Here is a 21291-nt window from a genome sequence, read left to right on the forward strand (position 1 = left end):
TGACCATTCGTCACTTCAGCACTGGAAAACACAGTGATATTATTAAAGCTATCCTGGGCTTCCCAGGTGGTGCTAGTGGTAAAGAACCTGCGTGCCAATGCAGAAGACGTGATAGACGTGGGTTCAATCCCTGGGTCGAGAAGACCCTCTGGAGAGAATCTGATGGACAGAGAAGCCTGGCGGGCTACAGTCCATAGGGTCACAGAGTTGGACACGACTGAAGTGACTTAGCACGCACAACATTTATATAGTTTCCTACATGCCAGGCATCATTTGAAATACTTTACATATAGTAACTCACTCAGTCCTCACAATGACCCCACAAGACAGTGTTAGTATTGTCTACATTTTACAAATGAGGAAACTGAGGCAGGGGCAGGTTATGCCATGTGCTCAATGTCACCCAAAGAGTAAGGTGCAAAGCCAGGATTCAGAGCTGGGCACTGGGGACTTCTGGCCACACTCCCCACCCAACATTCAACAGAAGTCAATACTAACACTCAATTGCTACTTTCTAGAACATAAACATCACATGGATATTGTTGGTTGGATTAAATTGAACTAACAAATGAATGTGAGAAGGTTTTTGCATTAAGTTATCCCATCCAGGAGCATGATCTGTTTCTCTATTATTAAATTCCCACTTTGATTTTTAAAATTAATATTTATTGCTTCCTTCATGTAGGTCACACAAAGTTTGTATCCATGTTTTCTTTCTTAAGAATTTGAGATGTTTCTAAAATTATCATGGGATTAGACCAAAGGATACCTTCCCTATTCTGCATTTTTAAAGAATGATGGCCCTCTACTCTTTCTTGTCTTTCAGAATCTTTTTATCAGCCTAATATCCCATCCTCAGATATTGAAACCACACGTAAGTCCCTGGGTCTCTGTCCTTTGAAGTAACGGTTTTTGCTTTAGACTTGCAAACCTCCCCTCAGTCTCAAAAGGCTGACTCAAAAGTTAATGATAAGGAAATGTGAAGATGTAGGGAAAAAAAAAATCCTTGATGGGCAAGGAAACTGGTAATAATTTAGACTATCAATCAGCCACATAGCAGAGTTACTGAACTCCCAGTTCCCTGAAAGATACAAATTCCTAAGTTGTTTTTAGAGGAAGCAGATTCCCCGGCAGGTGAATATCACTGACTGCAAGCATGTAGACCCAACTGGTTGAAACCAGAAGATGAGCAATGTTTGAAATTCCACCTTGATGCCAACTGATCTGAGAACTGTGCACAAGCTGATCATGCACCCTCAGCCCCTCCCTCTCACGGCCTTTAAAACCTTTGTCTCCTTACCAGTAACTTGGAGATGGTCTTAGGACATTAGTCCACCATCTTCCCAGGTTGCTGGTCTCCTGATAGAGCAACTTTTTCTTTTTCCACCAACACTTTTCTCTTAAATATTAGCATTTCGAGTGGCCAGCAGCTGACCTTGAGTTTGATACTGGCTCTGTCTGGTTACAGTATTATCGTGTTTTATTATCATGTCTTATCAAGTATTAATATGTTTGCTGGTCTGGAGTCGACCAACAGGGATGGCAGAATTGCACCCATACCTCTCTCGAGGGAGGGCTCAAATATCCTTCCCCTGAAGGAACAGGGCTTGAGCAGGGGCAGTGGTTCTCCGTGGGGCCCCCTGTCCAGGGAGGAGCCTGGGGGATGGGATCCACCTCTTCCTGTAATGTTTTCAAGGGACAGACCTCTGCACTCCTTTGGGCAAGGCTCTGCCTAGCTCCAGGTGAGCAGTATCCTTGCCCAGGTCTTTCGAGGCACGCACGCTGTGGCTGGGCCTTGCAGGGACAGGTGTGGCCCACACTTGGGTCTGGACCATGGATCTGGCAGGGGGTTGGCCCTGGAGATGAGGCAAATGCTAGTGAACCACAGACTGCAAGCTCTGGCTGTGGAGCTCATGTTTGAGGGAGAGAACAACAAAAGAACACAATAAATAAGATACATATTAGATAGTAGGATATTTTAAGAAGAAAGAAATGAGAAATGAAGTGCTAAGATGTAGGTAGGAAGGGACATTTTAGACTGGGTTTCTCAAAAATGAAGTGATTTTGAGTCAATAACAGAAGGAAGACAAGGAAGTGTCCAGTGAGATGTCTGGGGAAGGAATATTTCAGGCAAAGGAAACAGAAAGGTCCTGAGGTAGAGAGTGTTTGGCTCTGCAGAGAAACAGCAAGGAAGACAATGTGGCCAGAGCAAAAAGAAGAGAGGGGAAAATAGCAGGAAACAGCTGAATATGTGATTAAGGGCTAGCTGGTGGTAAGTTTCCTAGTTCAGTGGAAGGACTCGTAGCCACACAGAGTGAGGTGAGGAGTGGCTAAAGAGCTGAGGAGGGAGTGACACCACCTGGCTGGCCACGAGCAGCGTGTCTCTGGGTGCTGGTTTAAGAACACACTGAAGGGAGGGTAAGGGAGGAAACTGCGAAATCTTATGAGAATCCAGGCAAGACGTAAAGACAGCATAAACAGGGTGAGGACAGAGGAGATGGTGAGAATTTGATGAGGACTGTGGCTGGAGGTTACTGGAGAGGCTGTACTGCACTGGATTTATAATGCCTCTAATGAACCTTGTTTGTCTAGCACAAGCTGCAGGCTGAGAAGGCATGCTTGCTCCTCCTTACTTGCTCATCAGACTCCACATTAAAGAATTTCTCAGATATTGAAAAACAAACAACAACAGCTTTTCTTTGAATATGTAGTCCATTAAAGATAAAAAATCTGTGGGCATACACTGACCCAGATACCTGACTATGTGTAGCCAACTCTTGTCTTTTCCACAATAGCATCTCAAAAGTCCTGGGGGCTAAAATGTAAATAAATCATTTGATAATAAGGTAATGTAATAAGGACTTATGAGGCAAGAAAAATGATAATATCCAAGTTATGGTTTCTTTAGTAACTGTTCTGTTTCCAGAATGATGATGTTCAAACACATAAAAAGTTTCCAGATGTAATATGAAACATCGTAACATCAACCAGCTGGGAAGGGAGAAGGAGTGTTAGATTTAGGATCTGATCTCAGTATATTAGCCAAAGGGGGACCATTTATCCTCCAAGAACTGTGAACCAAGGGGGACTCACTTCCACAATGCTGAAAGCTCAGGTCTGCTAAAACTAAGCAACAAAAGTTAGAAAGTTAAAATACACAAGGGCCAGGGAAAATGCTCTATGAACATTTTCATGTTCCTGATGTTTCTGAGCAAAGAGCACTGGCACCTAGGCTGAAAGGATTTTTGGTGGCCACTCCAAGGATAGAGACCTCTGGAAAGATATAGTCATATCTCCTTTGGAGACATCTGTTTATGTGCCAGAGGTTGTAAACCCAGAGTCTTCTGCCTCCTCTCCCCAGAGAAGATTTCTTTATATTCCAAACTCTCTCTAGAGGGGAAGAGACCCAGATGTGCCTTCAGCTCCTGTATAAGCCCTGATAGTCTTAACTTCAGGGCTTCTCTCCTGCGGCACAAACCCCTGTATGTACAGGGAATATTTGGCTCTCATCACTTCACCCCATGGGAGACTGGGAAATGATGATGAGATTGCTATGGTAATCAGTCTGTTTTCTGATCTGGAAGTCTCATGTTTTCTGTCACAATAAATAAATACAAGTAGATGTGTAACTTAACAATAAAAGGAGAACTGGCTGAGACAGTAGGACCAGTCACTATTACACGGCCCATTATCATCATAATCCAGACATCAGTCATTCCATGCTCTTCAGGGGCATCACGCGTCCCTCCCACCATGGGACTTGCCTGTAGTGCCTATGAGGAAAGTATATACCCCTACCTCACAGACTTTGGACTTGCCCATATAATATGCTTTGGCCAGCTTTTATATACAGAAAAATATAATGTTTACTTCTGAGCATCATGGGCCTTTTAAGAGACATCATGAGTTTACACCAACCCTCTTGCTCTTGCTGCCCCTTCCCCAAGAACAGAGTGTTCTAGTTCTAGACTGCACTATGCCTTCAGCCTACATTTCAGAAGAAAGAAGACCCATGCAGCACGTCTGAACTCAACCCATAAAGTGAAGGCAAGCTATGGTTGACCAACAACCTAAACGTGGGATGAGTGAGAAATAAACCTTTGTGGAGGAACTCATTGAGATCCTGTACATGTCTGTTCACAGCCCAAGCAGCAAAAGAAAGTTGTGTGGCTATGTGCTTCTCGACAAAACTAGCAAATCAGACTAATGCAATACACTCCTAGCTTCCATTTCTACCCCTCTTCTAAACTGAACCCCACTGCTCAGTGGGAGGTGAGTCATCCTGATCCTTCTATGCCAACCAGCACTGGGCACGTCCCTAAACTGACCTTCTTTGAAAGAAAAGTCTTGTATTTCATGAGTCAGGGAGAAATTTCAGTACAAATATAGACTTGCCAGGTGGCAATAATCTGAGGCATCTTTCTTTTCTACTGTGTCCCATTTTTGTGTTAGTCACTCAGTTATATCCAATTCCTTGTGACCCCATGGGCTGTAGCCCACCAGGCTCCTCTGTCCATGGAATTCTTCAGGCAAGAATACTGGAGAGGGTTGCCATTCCCCTCTCCAGGGAATCTTCCTGAGCCAAAGATCAAACCTGGGTCTCCTGCAATGCAAGCAGGTTCTTTACCAACTGAGCCACCAGGGAACCCCATGTCCCATTTAAACCATCCCAAACAACCAAGTCCTCTACTTTTTCTTTTTTATATCTACTGGTTTTTCTCATTCACTGAAATTCCAAACTCTTTATGGTCATTTTTTCCCCAGTTTCTGTCAACTCCCAGGTCAAATTTCTTCCAATAGTTGTCAGGTCAGGACCCCTAGGGTATCTCCTCCTCCACAAGGAAACATTCTCCTTTCCCACAAGGAAACATTCTCTGCTCATAAGAGGAAGACTGGACTCAATTCTGCAGCTGTACTGCTGTGTTGCTGCTATGCGCTGCTAGTTAAATTCTTATTTTTCACCAGGTTTTTATGTCAAAGCATAGAAAACCAGGGTAAGTAAACCTCTAGCACCACCCAAGGGCTACTTCTCCCCCTTGAATCTGCTGTCTTGAGTCTTTTTCAATCTCTTAGCTGGCAGACAGCAAGTCTGAATTAGGGCACTAACTCCATAACAATACTGGAGGTTAACAGACTTAAACTGGGTCCTCCTGGAGGCATTTACACTTCAGAGTGAAGAGCAGTCCTCACATCAGCTGGAACAGGGAGGGAGCGAGTGGGAGGAGACCTGCCAGGGGAGGTTAGCATCTGGTCTCTTCACTGTCTACCATGGCCAGGAGGGGCTTCTGACAAAATAGAGTCGGAGTGTGTTAGAGACTGCTCATGTCAAGCCAAAGAGCTGAAAGGATCTCAGATCTACAGTCTTAATGGAATAGGTCACTGCTTCATTTTTCCTATCCAAAATTCAATGGTTTAAGGGGTTTGGGGGCAAGATTTTAACATGATTTTAGTAGTGGGATGCTGAGCCAAGTGCAGTAGCACATCCTGGTGTAAATCAGTTTCGGAAATTCACATGGGCAGAGACCACACAGATGCTTTTAGATGGGTAAATACCACCCCCGCCTCCCCACCCCCCACCCACACACACAGAGTTGCATTGAAAGGGTTGTAATAGGAGAGACAGATGATTCCTGGTTATGGAATAGACAGATGAGCAGAGGGAGGTAGAGGAGCCCGAGTTCAACTCATTCTGCCATTTCTGGCTCTGGGATCTTGATCAAGTTACTTAAGCTTTCTAAATGATAGTTTATTTACTTATACATAAAGATTATAATTGTAATCACTCCACAGCCCTGTCAACAGTGGAAAGATAGAGACAAAAGTCTTACTAGCACTAGAATACATGGTATCTATTGTTTAATAGGACAGAGAGAACTCAGTGAGAAAAAAGTGGATCAAGTGTAAGAGATAGGAGCCTCTATACTCCAGCTGGGTCCTAATGATATATTAACCCTTGGCTGAGCAGGCAAACACCTGGCCACTTTCTGCTCAAACTTTTGGAAAAGTTACAAGAATATTACAAGGAATTCTCCAAATATTAATATTTTGCTATATTTGTATTTCCTTTCTCTCCATAATTATACACACACACACACATGTGTGCATATCTAATTATTTCTGAACCACTCAAAAGAAATCCAGGAACTTCCCTGGCAGTGCAGTGGTTAAGCCTCCACACTTCCAATCCTCAGTCAAGGAACTAAAATTCCAGGTGCCACACAGCAGAAATAAATAAATAAAAATTAAAAATTATTTCTTTAAAAAAGGAATCTGCAGACAGGATGTACCTTTACTCCTAAAAACTTTGGTGTGTATTGCCTAAAAATAAGAAATTCCTTTATATAACTACATGACAATTATAAAAATTAGGAAATTGACATGGACATAGTTATATTATCTAATCTACAGACTTTATTCAGAGTTCACTATTTTTTTCAATAATGTCCCTCATGGCAAAGGAAAATCCAGGATCCCAGAGCCCGTGTTACGTTCATTTGCTTTTCTTTGTCTTTCATGACACTGCTGGTTTTCCAGGGTACAGGCTGGGGATTTTGAAGAATGGCCCTCACTTTGAGTTTGTGTGATGCTTCTTTGTGGTCTGAATTCAGGTTAAGCACTTTGGCCGGAAATACCATGGGAGGCATGCTTGCTCTCTGTGTACCGTATACAACGCAGACGCTGTCGCTAGTTTCATTTCTCGTGATGTCAACTTTGATAGGTGATCTCTGCCAGATTTCTCCACTATAAAATTACTACTTTATCCTTTGTAATTGTAAGTATCTCATGGAGAGATACTTTGGACTATGGTAATACATTATTATGCCTTAAACTTTCACCTGCTTCCTGTAGCATCAATTATTTTTGCCTGAATCAGTTATTGTTTTGATGGTCCCAGCCTCTTTCTTAACAGATGTTTTGAATTTTGTCTTTTGAGAAATGTCTTCTGTGGTAATGGATTTTATAATGAGTCTCATTAATGCCACTATATTATAAATCATCTTTATACATTAAAAACTGAGTTCCTGTCTAGTGTCAGCTGGTTGCAAAGACTTCATTTTGAGGAAGGTGAGAACAATGAAGACTGGAAATGCAGTTTATTTGCCAGAAAAGGAATAAGAATTCAATTCCTCTTGAGTTTAAATTACAGCCATTTCACATCTGGTTTCAACACAATATTGCTAGTTCTTCTTTTTTAAAAAATTATACAAGTCATTTTTATTGTGGAAAATTTGAATGCTATAAAAAGCAGAAAATAGAAGGAAAAAAGACCCCCATGATCCTGAATTTAACACCACTAACCAATTTGGTATATTCTTTGCATTCATGTTTTTCCCTTTTAAGACTTACAGTCTATATCATTTTACATTCTAATTTTTCAACAAAATATAAGTGTTTCCAATGCTGTTAAGATTTTCTCATAAATAAATCTAAATGGATAACTTTGATAAACATACTATAACTTAGTTCCTTGTCCTCTATTTTGGACACATAGGTGGTTTTTATGTTTCTGCTACTTAATAATGATAGGACAAACATTTTGCATGCACAAAAAATCTTTTCTGCATTTTGCTTTATTTCTGCAGGAAAAACTATGGCCTGAGTATGTGTAGCTGAGTTAAAGTCTATGGATAGGTATTGGCGTGTGGCCTTACACAAAGGTCTCACCAACTGACAGGCCAGCTAACAAGTCATGTGAGTGCTGTTGTCCACACACACTCACCAACACTGGGAGTCCTCATGGTTCTACCTCCTGATGGCAGTTTCAGCCTTCTCTTACCATTTTTATGGCCCTTTTATTAACTGTCTGATCTTGCTCTTTGAGTGCTCATCTACTGAAGCCAGTTGTTATTTTTAACTTAAGAATATAAGTTCTGTGCACCCTAAAATATTTAGCTTTTGTACAACTTCTATGTTGCAAATATCATCCAGGGAATTATTTACCTTTTAATTTTGTGTATTCAGATATTAATGGAAGACTTCTGATTTCAAGTAGTCAAAACTCTTCTTTCTGATTCTTTCTAATGCTTTAACCTTAAAAAGCCTCCCTTTTCCTCCCTGCTGCCCACATGCAGCATGCTATGGCACTATGTGAAGAAAACCTCGGCTCTTTGTAACATACATGGGAGCATGTGAATCACATCCCTCTTCCTTGCTGATACATATTGCTCCTTATCATGTATCACATTTGCCATGTGTTCGAATCTACTGAGTTATGCAGTTTCATGGGCCTATTGCTTTTTCTGAAGTTGAGACCACATTTTATTTATTATTGAAGCTTTAAATATGGAAATGCTCACCTTGCTTCATTCTTCCTCTTTTACCCACATAAAATGCACCTCTCCTGGCTTATTGATTCTTTCACAATAGTTTGGAATAATGTTATTAATTTAAATTAATAAAATATTTTAATTAAAAAATTGAGTATATTTTAATTATAACATTGTGACCAGTATATGGATTAACATGAAACAGATCAACAACTTTACAATATTTAGTTTTCTCATGAAAGAATATGGGGTGTTGGCAGATTAAACAAGTCTTTTGTGTTTCTCAGTAAAGTTTTGGAGTTTTATTGATATACTCTCTTTGTTTTTTATGAGCATATATGGATATTTTATGTTTTATTATCACTATGAAGGTGCATGCTCAGTTGCTTAGTAGTGTCCGACTCTTTTCGACCCCATGTAGCCCTCCAAGCTCCTCTGTCCATGGAATTTTTCCAAGCAAGATTACTGGAGAGGATTGCTATTTCCTCCTCCAGGGGATCGTCCCAACACAGGGAACAAACCCACGTCTCCTTCATTGTCAGGTGGATTGTTTACAGGAGGCTTTTACAAATGACTTTTTAATTCTATATTCTGAATATTAACTTTGTAAACTGTCTTAATAATTTAATTAACTAGCTATTTCTCTTATATTTTACAGGTTTACAATCATATCCCTAAAAATAATTATCATTTTGTTCTCAATTTTATAGTAGCATCAGAACTTTTGCTCTATATCTTACTTCATTAGCCAGAAATTCAAAATCAATGTTAAATAATCACTAGAAATGGTGGTCAATAAACTTTATATTGTTGTTGACAGTTATAGGAATATATTTAACATAAAGTCGAACCATTGGCCATTCATTTGAAATAGACATTAAGTTCAATCTTATAACACCTAGATGAATATATTTTTAATGTCATTTTGTTATGAAGAAGAGTAATTATGGTCCACAAACATAAAATGTGATCATAGGCAGTTTTCGTGACACTGCTTCATGGCTGTGGCAGCCATGAAAACATAGCTCTCATATCTCTGACAGCTAGAGGTGGAACCCATGACCTTCACACCATCCCAAGGCCTCACCTCTGTAGGCGGCTCCCACCAAAGGCTGAGTATGGTAGGGATGCCCGGGTACGCCCATTCCTGGGAGAGGAAAGGTGCCCTGATGGATGATACTGAGAATCACCTTGTACCTGTGAGGCCCCCTCAACCTTGCCTTCCAGACCACCCCCCCACCACACACACACACCAGGCCCAGGCCCCCTGGCTCCTCCCACCTTGGCACCTGCTGCTCAGAGGACCCAGAGTAACACAGACATAAATTGTTTTGATCTGTTTTGGTCCATACAGAGTATATTCCAGCTTTCAACTGAGTGACAATGTTATTTTGAAATCTATTACTTCAGTGAGATTAAAAAAAAAAAGCCAACAGCATTTGGGGAACGAATTAACAGGGACAAGTATAGAGGCATTTGCAATGTACAAGCCCTTTCCTGAAGGGAAAAGGCTCACCATCACACTGTCTGAGTCAAGGCAGGCATGCCAGTCCTCGTATGACAACAAATGATAAACAGCAGAAATCCTAGAGAGTTGAACTGACACGAGCAAAGTTACAATAATAACAAAAACAGAACCAGGGTCAGTGCTTATAGCTTTTTAATTTTTATTCCAAACTCTTTCCACTTTAACTCCCATATTCCCTAAATCCACACAAACCATGCTATTTTTATTATTTATTATATTTATTAAATATTATATTTTTACAAAGAAAAATATGCCATTTAGTGGCATTTTTACTTTTCACATCAGCATCTAAGAATAAGTTTAAAATGCAAAGCAGAGGTGTATTCTACTGGTAAGCATTGAATCCTATGAGTATTCTGTATTTTTCAAAAATATTTCTTTCTTTCTTTTTTGGCTGGGCTAGCTCTCAGTTGTAGCATGCAAACTCTTAGTTGTAGCATGCAAACTCTTAGTTGTGGCATGTAGGATCTACTTCCCCAACCTGGGATCGAACACAGGCCCCCAGCATTGGGAGCACAGAGTCTTAGCCACTACACCACCAGGGGAGTCCTGTGTATTCTGTATTGATCTCACAGAAAAACTGACAGAATTTTCTATTATTATGCATGGCTTTTAACTAAGCTTTTTGGTAGCATGAATGATTTCACATTAGTAAGGAAAAAAAGTTCTTCACGCTCTAGAAATAACAATTTTATATTTGGAATATTTACCTATATTAACATATAGCTCTCAATTTCCAGTTTAATCATTCTAGAATTCCTCATTAATGCATATTCCAAAATGTATTTATCTAGTCTCCTTTCAACAAGCATTTAGCTTGCTTCCTTTTTTTCTCTTTTGCTATTACAAGCAATGTCACTCTCTTACCTTCAACTCATTATGCACATGTATGAGAGGTTCCCAAGGATATACACGGGTATGGGTTCATTTCGGAGAATGCAATGGCAACCCACTCCAGTACTCTTGCTTGGAAAACCCCATGGATGGAGGAGCCTGGTGGGCTGCAGTCCATGAGGTCGCAAAGAGTCGGACATGACTGAAGCGACTTAGCAGCAGCAGCAGCATGGGTTCATCTGAACAGGAAGACAACTCATCCCCACTTTGGCAGGTGGAGCCCTGGTACTCACCAGAGGGGCAGAACCAGTTTATCCTCCCATCATCTGCGTAGCTCCCACATTCCTATCGTCTTCCAAACTTGCTCTGTCAGCCTTCTTTGTTTTTAATGGGACGGATGTGAAACAGTATATCATTGTAAGTTTAATTTCTCATATTACTGGCGCCTATGACTTATTTCCTATTTGTGACTCTGGATATTAAAAATAGGCCCATCACCCTTTAATGTCTCTTTTGTGTGCCTTGGTCATCCTTATTCCACTACCAGGCCCCAGACAAAGCTGTAGCTTCTCAGCAGTTGACCGTCATTGTCCCCCATCCTCGTGCACTTCCACTAGAAGTATTTACCTGCCATCAACATAATCATGTTATTTCTTTGCCTAAATCATTAAGTCCATCATTGCCTTAGAGTAAACTCCAAATGTGCCAGTACTATAAACTCGCCCTCCATAGGCTGGCCACACCTCTTTTTGCTTTCAGGGTTATTCCAGCCACTCCTGCCCACATCCTGCTGTCCAGTGATTCCAGAAACACTTCTTATCCATGTACCTTGTCACATGGTGCTGTCCCTAGCTCATAGATACATGACTAATGTTTTACTGACCCACATCACTGATGTTGGGTCTGGTAAATACTGGGTGACCCACACATGATATTTTACATTAAATGGGGCTCAGTCTTCTTTAGAACAGCAAATACTTCCATTCATTCATTTTGCATGCCTTTTCTACATGCTAGGAATACAAAAGTAAGTCAAACAGTAGAAACTCATTTTTTTTTTTTAATTGTCATGGCACTTACATTCTAGAGTGAGAAGACAGTTAATGAACAAAACTGGAGTTATCTAGTGTTGTAGGAAGGGATGTGAGCTCTGGGGAAGAAGCGAACATAGACATGAAATAGGGACTGTGGCAGCAGCAGGGGTAGGGTGCTGTGACAGGGCTGAATCCTGGAAGGAGCGACGGAAGAAGATAAACGGGAAGGAAGGAGGGAGGCAGACAGGTGACTGTCTAGGGGCCACACTTCCCAGGCAAAAGTCATGGCAAGAGCAAAAGCCCAGAGGAGGAAGCATGCCAGCTCGCTGCGCTGGAGGAAGCTGGACCAGAGACTGGGGAGGAAGGTCGGAGACACAGATGGAGACAGGAGGGAGGGAGGGAGGCATTCAGGCAGCTCATGAATCGGTAAGGACTCTGACTTGGCTCCTAAGAGACAGGAAGCCATGGAAGGGATGGGCTCCCTTAGAGTGTGGTGCTATGAACACCCTGAAGGTGACCAAGAGGAACAGGAAGGAGACAAACTAGGAGACCTGGCAATAATTCCAGTGAGAAATATTGGTGGTTTGAACTAGGATGGTGGTGAAAAGTTGCTGATTCTAGACATGCCTTGAAGATAGAAGCCAAGTGTCAGCTGATGGACTGGACATGCAGTATGAATGCAAGAGATGGATGACTTCACTCTTTGACATGAGCAAACTGTAAGGATGGATCTGCCATGAACTGAGATGGAGAAGGGAGTGGAGTAGGGTTTGAGAGGAGAAACAAGAATTTCATTTTGGACATTTTATGTTTGAAAATGCTTATTAGACATCCAGGTAGACCAATAAAAACAAGTGTGGCATTCGGGGGGAGGCATGAAATGGGAATAAAACTTTGCAAGTCAGCAGTACATAGGTGAAACTGAAAGTCCTAAGAAAAGATGGGATCACTGGGGTGGTGAGTGGAGAGAAGAGAGGAAGTCAAGGCTAGAGCCCAAGGGCACCTCTATGAGTAGAGGGGAAGGAGGAAGAACCTGCAAAGGAGACACAGAAGTCAAGGTGGCCATGAAGGTCTTTCCATGGCTATGGGAAGATAAAGTAAAGGTCACAAACCTCACACAGATCAGGTTTCCAGATTAATTTTATAAATGGAAGCATCTGTGCAAGCTGCCCCCTACTGAAGTTGGCTTTTTGTAGAAGAAAAACAATTTCTCCAGATTCTAATTCAGAAATAGCAGCAGCAAAAAAAAAAAAAAAAGTTATTAAAAGATTTGATCCCAGAAACTGCCAAGTTGCTTCAGTCATGTCTGATTCTATGTGACCCCATAGACGGCAGCCCACCAGGCTCCTCTGTCCCTGGGATAATCGAGGCAAGAATACTGGAGTGGGTTGACATTTCCTTCTCCAATGCATGAAGGTGAAAAGTGAAAGGAAAGTCTCTCAGTCGTGTCCGACTCTTCACGACCCTATGGACTGTAGCCCACCAGGCTCCTCCGTCCATGGGATTCTCCAGACAAGAGTACTGGAGTGGGGTGCCACTTCCTTCTCCATGACCCCAGAAAGAGGCACTGTAATTTTCTTGTGCTGTTCGTCAAACCACTTCAACCATCTTCTTCAAAGCCCACGTTAGGAAAATAGCTGATTTTATACTAAACATGCCCCCAATGCAAACGCTTACACAAAGCACCATCCAGACATAAATGTACCATAATTTTATAAGACATGTGAGATAAAGAGATGGAATCAGAAAGAAAGGTGAGTTGGTTCACAATGGTGGCATCTGATTTCTGATAGGAACAGCATAAGGAGACAAAGTAGGGGATTAAATAGCTAATTTCACTAGGGGATTTTGAGAAGAAAAAATATGGGAGACCCCAATAAGTTAATGATCACTCAAGAAAGCAGGTTTGCTTAACCACAAAACCAAGCAGGCTTGCTGAGCAACAAAACCATGCAGCAGAAGCATGTGACATGGCCCAGAACAATGAAACAATGGTGGCGTGAGACTCGCATCCTGCCCAGTGAGCTCAGCAAGCTAATGATCTCTAGGACATGCTCTCTGCACACAAAAATAATTTATAGAAAGGTGCTCACTGTACAGAGGACTGAAACAACATCCACAGTCCTGGCTTGACCATGTAGAGACAAGAAAACTTCTCTGCCCAACTTGGAGGAGGAACTGATGATGGAAGCATGATGTCTATTCGAGAATTTTTCCTCTGATTATAAAAATGTAGCCCACTAAGCACATGGCATAGCACCCTCTTGTTCCACTGCTTATAAGCCTCACAAGCATCCTATTCTAATGCATCACTTATCACTGCCTCTCGCTAAATTCTTTCTGTGCTAAAGGATAAAGGATCAGAGCTCTTCAGAGTCCTCTGAAACACCATCAGTCCCCTGAAACGCCACCTAACAGTTTCATTCCCAGAGCAAAAAAAAAAAAAACCCAGATTGTCCAAATGGATCAGGACTGCTTCCTCCTAACCTACAGTACTCTACCCTACTGGTTTTCCTGGGGAACTTTGAAAAATACTAAATTTCCCATAGACTTAAAAGGCAGACTCTGATTCTGTAAGTCTGGGTGAGGCCTGAGACTCCACATTACTATAACCTCCCAGATGAGGACATGATCTGGTCCAAAGATCACATTTCAAACAGCAAGGATCTATACTCCATAATCATCTCTACAAAAGTTATTTGTTATCACCATGTATGATAATAAAATGCAGTCACCTAGAACTATTAAAAGCTAGTTCTCCAGACATTGCATGTAGCAAATATTTACTGAACATTTATTATGCATGAGGCTTGACGTGAGAGGCTTCAAGAGACACAGAGATTACGGTAATTAAAAAGTCATGGTTCTGACCAGTTAGGAAGGACCAACAGACTTCAACTCAGGTATCTTCTTTGATTGACCTGTATATACATCATCCTTGGGCTACAGAGATCAAAATATAAAATGACCTGAATACTCAGCACCAGAAACCAAAGACTCTCCCTAATCCTCTAATGTGGTACCAGGTACCATCTCAGACCTGGTTCTATGTGTCTCTTCTTTGGGCTGGTTCTGATTTGCATCCTTTGCTGTGATAAAATTGCAATTTTAAAGATAGTACTTTCCTGTGTTCTGAGTCATTCTGGAGAATTACTGAACTGGAAAGTAATAAGAACTCCAGAATTTGTAGCCAGTTGGTCAGAAGAGTAAGCGACCTTGGGGCCCCAGAAGTGTAGGACCTGGGGCTTGTGGTAGTGATGTATGGAGGCCTTAACCTCTGAAGTGTGGCCCAATGCCAGGTAGTTGGCGCCAGAGTCCACCTCAGTTTCCTGAGCAGCACTGCCCTGGATGGCTGCCTGACTGATTGATGCTGTATCAATGTCCTCTGCCCAGAAGCTTTCCCTCTACACCTCCCAAACCTCCTGGGGATTTGCTCCCAACTAATAAAGATGACATTTTCTTCACCTTTAACTTTCCTCATCAAGTACCATCAATCCAGAGAATGACTAAGGCTTCAGCAGTCCATCAGTAAAATGCCCATGGATATAAATACAGACCAAGTTCAGGCTTGCCATGCCTCCCAGGATGCTGAGATGTGTGCAGTGTGTCACGGGCACAAGCAGCCAGGCTTTCATCTGAGCCCAGCCACACCCCCTTCCCACCTCCTCTTTCTCCACTCCAACATGTCAGTTCCAGGTGCTTCTAGGATAAGGACATCCACCCAGGCATACTATAGTGAATCACTGTCATGTTCACATCCATGCTACATCTTATCCTCTTGTTGCCAAAATAACCTAAGCCCTAGAGAAGTTAAAAGCAAGTTCTCAAGGTGACCCAGCACTGCTGCATGAGAAAGAAGAACGAGGACCTCCTGACTTCTCTCACTGTTCTCTCAGATCATGTTGCTCCTCAGAAACAAGAACTCAATCATGATCTAAAATAAGCTGAATGGTCCAGCATCGTGGTATTGATTTTTTAAGTTAAAAGTACAAGATGAACTATCAGTTTTCACCTACAAAATTCTGTTCTAAAAGCTTCACAATCCTTTTTGACTTTTTGGGGCCATTTTCATGGCCTTTTCCAAAGGGGAGGATAAAACTGCTTCTAGGACTTGGTTGTGCTCTGCCCCTCTGCTCCTGACCACCACACAAGCCTCCTTGCCTTTCCTTCCAGCTCAGATTTTCCTCTTCTGGAAACTTTTTCCCTCTCTAGCTTCATAAGAGCAAGTACTATAATCCAGGCTTGCCCTAGATAACAGTACTCCTGGGCCAATGCAGAGATGGGATGTGGCAACTACTGGAGCTAACTGGCTAGACAGTGACCAACAAGAGATCCTTTCCTGCTGATTCCAAGACACGTGAGTGGTAGATGTTATTTCCACGAGATCATCCAAAGCTCAGGCCATGTAAAGACATGGACAAGTAAAGGAATACAGTCCAGAAAGAAAACTGGAGAGAAACTTAAGCCCCTCTCGATTTTGCAAGTGAATCTGTCTGTTGTATCATTTTATAACACTGCTTCTTCTCTACTTCTTTTGTCATTTAAATAGGTTCTCTTCCTTGCAAGCCATGATTCTAGAGGGAATAAGACATACCTTCCTATCTAGGACACTGAGATTCACCCACAAATGGAAAGAAGCTGCAATAGATCTAATTTGATATAGACATTCAACCATAATCCAATGCCCACCCTATTTAACAGAACTCATGCATTTTAAACTAGGAAGAAACATGTTTCTTATTTCTTATCTGCATTCCCAGGGAGGGACTTCATTTAGCTGTAGTCAAGAATAAATTTCACAAATCTGAGACTCAATTATAATTTATAGTACTGGATTCAGGATCAGATTTCAGGCATAAATTGTCTATGAAGCAAAATAGGGAGAAAAGATAAAAGAGAGTCTCAAATTTCTCTAGTAGACTTTAAAATTTCATTTTATTAGACCAGAGGCCAGTTTGGTAATATAATTGGTAATAAGCTGATGTCATTAAACATGTGTGTGATCTAGGGGTGGGACACAAGACAGTGAAATCAGAACAGGACTGTTTAAAAGGTGCCACAATGGACTCTAATTGGAGAAGGAAATGGCAACCCACTCCAGCGTTCTTGCCTAGAGAATCCCAGGGATGGGAGAGCCTGGTGAGCTGCCATCTATGGGGTCGCACAGAGTCTGACACGACTGAAATGACTTAGCAGCAGCAGCAGCATTCCCTTGAGAGCTAGTCCAAGGATCTTTGAGTCCAGGAATGCTTTAAGGATGTGACAAGTGTGTAACGTCTGTCACTCTGCTACAGGCAAGCAGGATGTGTGCTGAGACCTTGGCCTCTGGGCTGACAAAACATCTGGACAGCAGTATCAGGCGATGTCTTCAGCTTACTATGGCCAAGGAAACAGAAAAAGGCAACAGTGCTGATGACTAAGCTGGAGGGGCTGCTTGCTGACACAGCCGAGATCTTTCAGGTTTCAAAAATCTGTTTCATCTCACCATACTCAAATTTCATCTCATAAAACCAAGATCACACAAAGTGACAGTCAGATTCATCCATGCGTCTTCCAAGTCTGCTCTCTGACTCAGAGGGCCTGAGTCTACTCCTGTAAAACACTGGGAAAACATTTCTCCTTCATGGGGGTCAGGTATTTCAAAGGAACTACAGTGGTTCCTTCCTGACCCCTTCCTCTGCGTGAATCTCCCATACCATCCCTACAAGCCCTCTTGAGTCAGCAAAGACCAGCAAGATAAAGAGGAAAGCTTTCAAGATCATGATAATCAAAGAGCACATTTTATTTTCCATTATCTGTGGACCATTTATAAAAAGTATTATACAAGGATCATAAACAAACACTGGATAAATTACAAAATTTAGCACAAAGATGGATGACATTTTCTGACCACAAAGAAACTACACTGCGTGCTTAGTCACATCAGTCATGTCCGACTCTCTGCAACCCCATGGACCATGGCCTGCCAGGTTCCTCTGTCCATGGGATTCTCCAGGCAAGAATACTGGAGTGGGCTGCCATTTCCTTCTCCAGTGATAAAGTATGAAGTGAGTGAAGTGAAGTCGCTCAGTAGTGTCCGACTCTTTGCGACCCCATAGACTGTAGCCTACCAGGCTCCTCCACCCATGGGATTCTCCAGGCAAGAGTGCTGGAGTGGGTTGCCTTCTCCTCCTCCAGAAACTACACTAGATATTAATAATCTAAATTTGAATTTTAAGCATAACTCAACCAGTTTAAAACTAAGGACCCAAATAACTTTTTGGTGAGAAAGTAATTTTAAATTACAATTACCGACTTTAGAAATTAATGACAATGAAAAGGAACACAAACAGAATCGTTTTCAAGAGGAGAATCTGCAGCATAAATAGAATTGCCAGTCAGCACTCACTGGTTCAGCCATCTGATGTTAAGATACGAGAACACTTTTGAGCGGATTGGTGAATAGCACCACTGCCCTGAGATTTCCAATCCTCCAATTCTGATTGGTCTGTTCGTATACAGGACTGGTAATTAAATACTGCATGGTTTAATTATTTTTGTGATTAAAAAATAAAGTAAAACAATGAACTGAGCGTTCAATACTCACATTTTTAAAAATTAGGGGCAAAAAAAAATAAAAGGGAGCAAAGTCAACCCAAAGAGACCAGGAAGAATGAATTGAGGAGGACCACCAATGTAAGGGATATTCTGTTTGCTTCTCTGGTCCCATCTCCTCTTCCTGACCCAGGGGAGGCACTAATGTTCTCTCTCACCTTCTGTGGTCCAGCTGAGTTTAGCCAGCTGTGAGCACAGCAGAAGCAGAAGGAAGGGAGAAGTGAGAGGCTAAAGAGTGTCCCTAAGGCCCCTCACTGTTTGAGGCCCCAGACCCCTCAGGAGACCCTCTCTACTGGGCTCTGAATTCATAACTCTTCTCCTTCCAGATTAGCTCCCATGCTCAACCAGCCATGGAGTGGTTTTCTTCAGTCCCTTTACTAAACTCTCCTCAAACTAACCACTTTGAGTTTGCCATCATTTCCTGATGCGACTCTGATGATGCACCAACAAAAATAACAGAATAATACAAAGGAAAATGTAGGGAGGAAAATTAAACAGCCCAACTCCAAGTTGGTCTAGTGTTTTGAATATACATTATTCAGGAAATATACTTGAATATATTATTTCAGGTATATGCTATTTATTTATGATATCTAGACTTTTAGATAGCTTTCTTTTATTCTTTAAAAGCTGTTATCCCTATCAGGGGTAGCTATAATCTCCTTTCATATCACTCATCTTGTTTGTCTGCTTTATTCTCCTTAATTTTGTACATATGTATATAAAATATATTTAGAAAAACTTAAAAAACTTAAAAATATATATGAAAAACTGATATATGAAAAATATATATGGCTAAAATGTATTTATTTTAGCCAAATAAATACATGTGTGTGCATATATATGTGAATATTACACACACATACAAGAATACACAAACTAAGAAAAGAAAAATCAGAGGGAAAAAACAATGTTAATAATATGAAAAGAGATTACAGTTATTACTACTGACCAAAAAAGTGGTTTTAAATGATTTTTAAAAGGTATCTAAGGGGCTAGTAAAATAAATTCTAAACTCCTCATGAAAACATTAATTTTTCTGAAAATATGACTTCTGTTCTAACATAAAGACTTTTCTTTTCCTGAGACTTGTAAATATGGAAGAAATTCAAAACAACTTTAAAGTGTTTTTTGTTTGCCAGAAAATTATTTCATAAACTCAAAGAATTAACACTTATTGCAAAATTTCTCTAATTCAGGAGGTACAAGGTAGTTTCCTAAAACAACAATTATGTCAGGCTCCTTCTTCAAAAATCAGAGTCTGTGCATTCTTAAGGTAAATGATGAAAAATTCTAAATCAAGATACAGAAAATGAACCCAGAAATATGTTTAAAGAAACATAATCCATTAACAGAGGGGAATTTAATTCTTTTACCCAAGTGGTTGCTAACAAACTAGCTTTCTGGAGTGGCGTGTGGTCTTTCCTGATTTCTGGACTGTAAATTCTCCAATTATGTTGATTTCAAGTTCACTTCAGTTCAGTCACTCAGTCATGTCCAACTCTTGTGACCCCATGTACCACAGCACGCCAGGCCTCCCTGTCCATTACAAACTTGCAGAGTTTACTCAAACTCGTGTCCATTGAGCCGGTGATGACATCTAACCATCTCATCCTCTGCTGTCCCCTTTTCCTCCTGCCTTCAATCTTTCCCAGCATCAGGGTCTTTTCAAATGAGTTAGTTCTTCTCATTAGGTGGCCAAAGTACTGGAGTTTCAGCTTCAAAATCAGTCCTTCCAATGAATATTCAGGACTGATTCCCTTAGGATGGACTGACTGGATCTCCTTGCAGTCCAAGGGACTCTCAAGAGTCTTCTCCAACACCACAGTCCAAAAGCATCAATTCTTTGGCACTCAGCTTTCTTTATAGTCCAACTCTCACATCCATACATGACTACTGGAAAAACCATAGCTTTGACTAGATGGAACTGTGTTGGCAAACTAATGTCTCTGCCTTATAATGCTGTCTAGGGTGGTCATAGCTTTTCTTCCATGGAGTAAGCGTCTTTTAATTTCATGGCTGAAGTCACCATCTGCAGTGATTTTTGGAGCCCCCAAAAATAAAGTCTGTCACTGTTTCCACTGTTTCCCCATCTATTTCCCATGAAGTCATGGGACCAGATCTTAGTTTTCTGAATGTTGAGCTTTAAACCAACTTTTTCACTCTCCTCTTTCACTTTCATCAAGAGGCTCTTTAGTTTTCTTTGCTTTCTGCCATAGTGTGGTGTCATCTGCATATCTGAGGTTATTGATATTTCTCCCTGCAATCTTGATTCCAGCTAGTGCTTCATCCAGCCCAGCATTTCTCATGATGTACTCTGAATATAAGTTAAATAATCAGGGTGACAATATGCAGCCTTGACATACTCCTTTCCCTATTTCAAACCAGTTTGTTGTTCCATGTCCAGTTCTAACTGTTGTTTCTTGACCTGCATACAGATTTCTCAGGAAGCAGATCAGGTGGTCCAGTATTTCCATCTCTTGAAGAATTTTCCACAGCTTTTTGTGATCCACACAGTCAAAGGCTTTGGCGTAGTCAATAAAGTAGAAGTAGATGTTTTTCTGGAGCTCTCTTGATTTTTCGATGATCCAACAGATGTTGGCAGTTTGATCTTTGGTTCCTCTGCCTTTTCTAAATCCAGCTTGAACTTCTGGAATTTCATTGTTCATGTACTGTTGAAGCCTGGCTTGGAGAATTTTGAGCATTACTTTCCTAGTGTGTGAGATGAGTGCAATTGTGCGGTAGTTTGAGCATTGTTTGGCATTGCCTGTTTTTGGGATTAGAATGAAAACTGAACTTTTCCAGTCCTGTGGCCACTGCTGAGTTTTCCAAATGTGCTGGCATATTGAGTGCAGCACTTTCACAGCATCATCTTTAAGGATTTGAAATGGCTCAACTGGAATTCCATCACCTCCACTAGCTTTGTTTATCAGGATGCTCCCTAAGGCCCACTTGACTTGCATTCCAGGATGTCTGGCTCTAGGTGAATGATCACACCATTGTGATTATCTGAGTCATGAAGATCCTTTTTGTA

This window comes from Bison bison, unplaced genomic scaffold (genome assembly GCF_000754665.1).
Source record: "Bison bison bison isolate TAMUID 2011002044 unplaced genomic scaffold, Bison_UMD1.0 scf7180017864499, whole genome shotgun sequence".
Taxonomy (NCBI): Eukaryota; Metazoa; Chordata; class Mammalia; order Artiodactyla; family Bovidae; genus Bison; species Bison bison.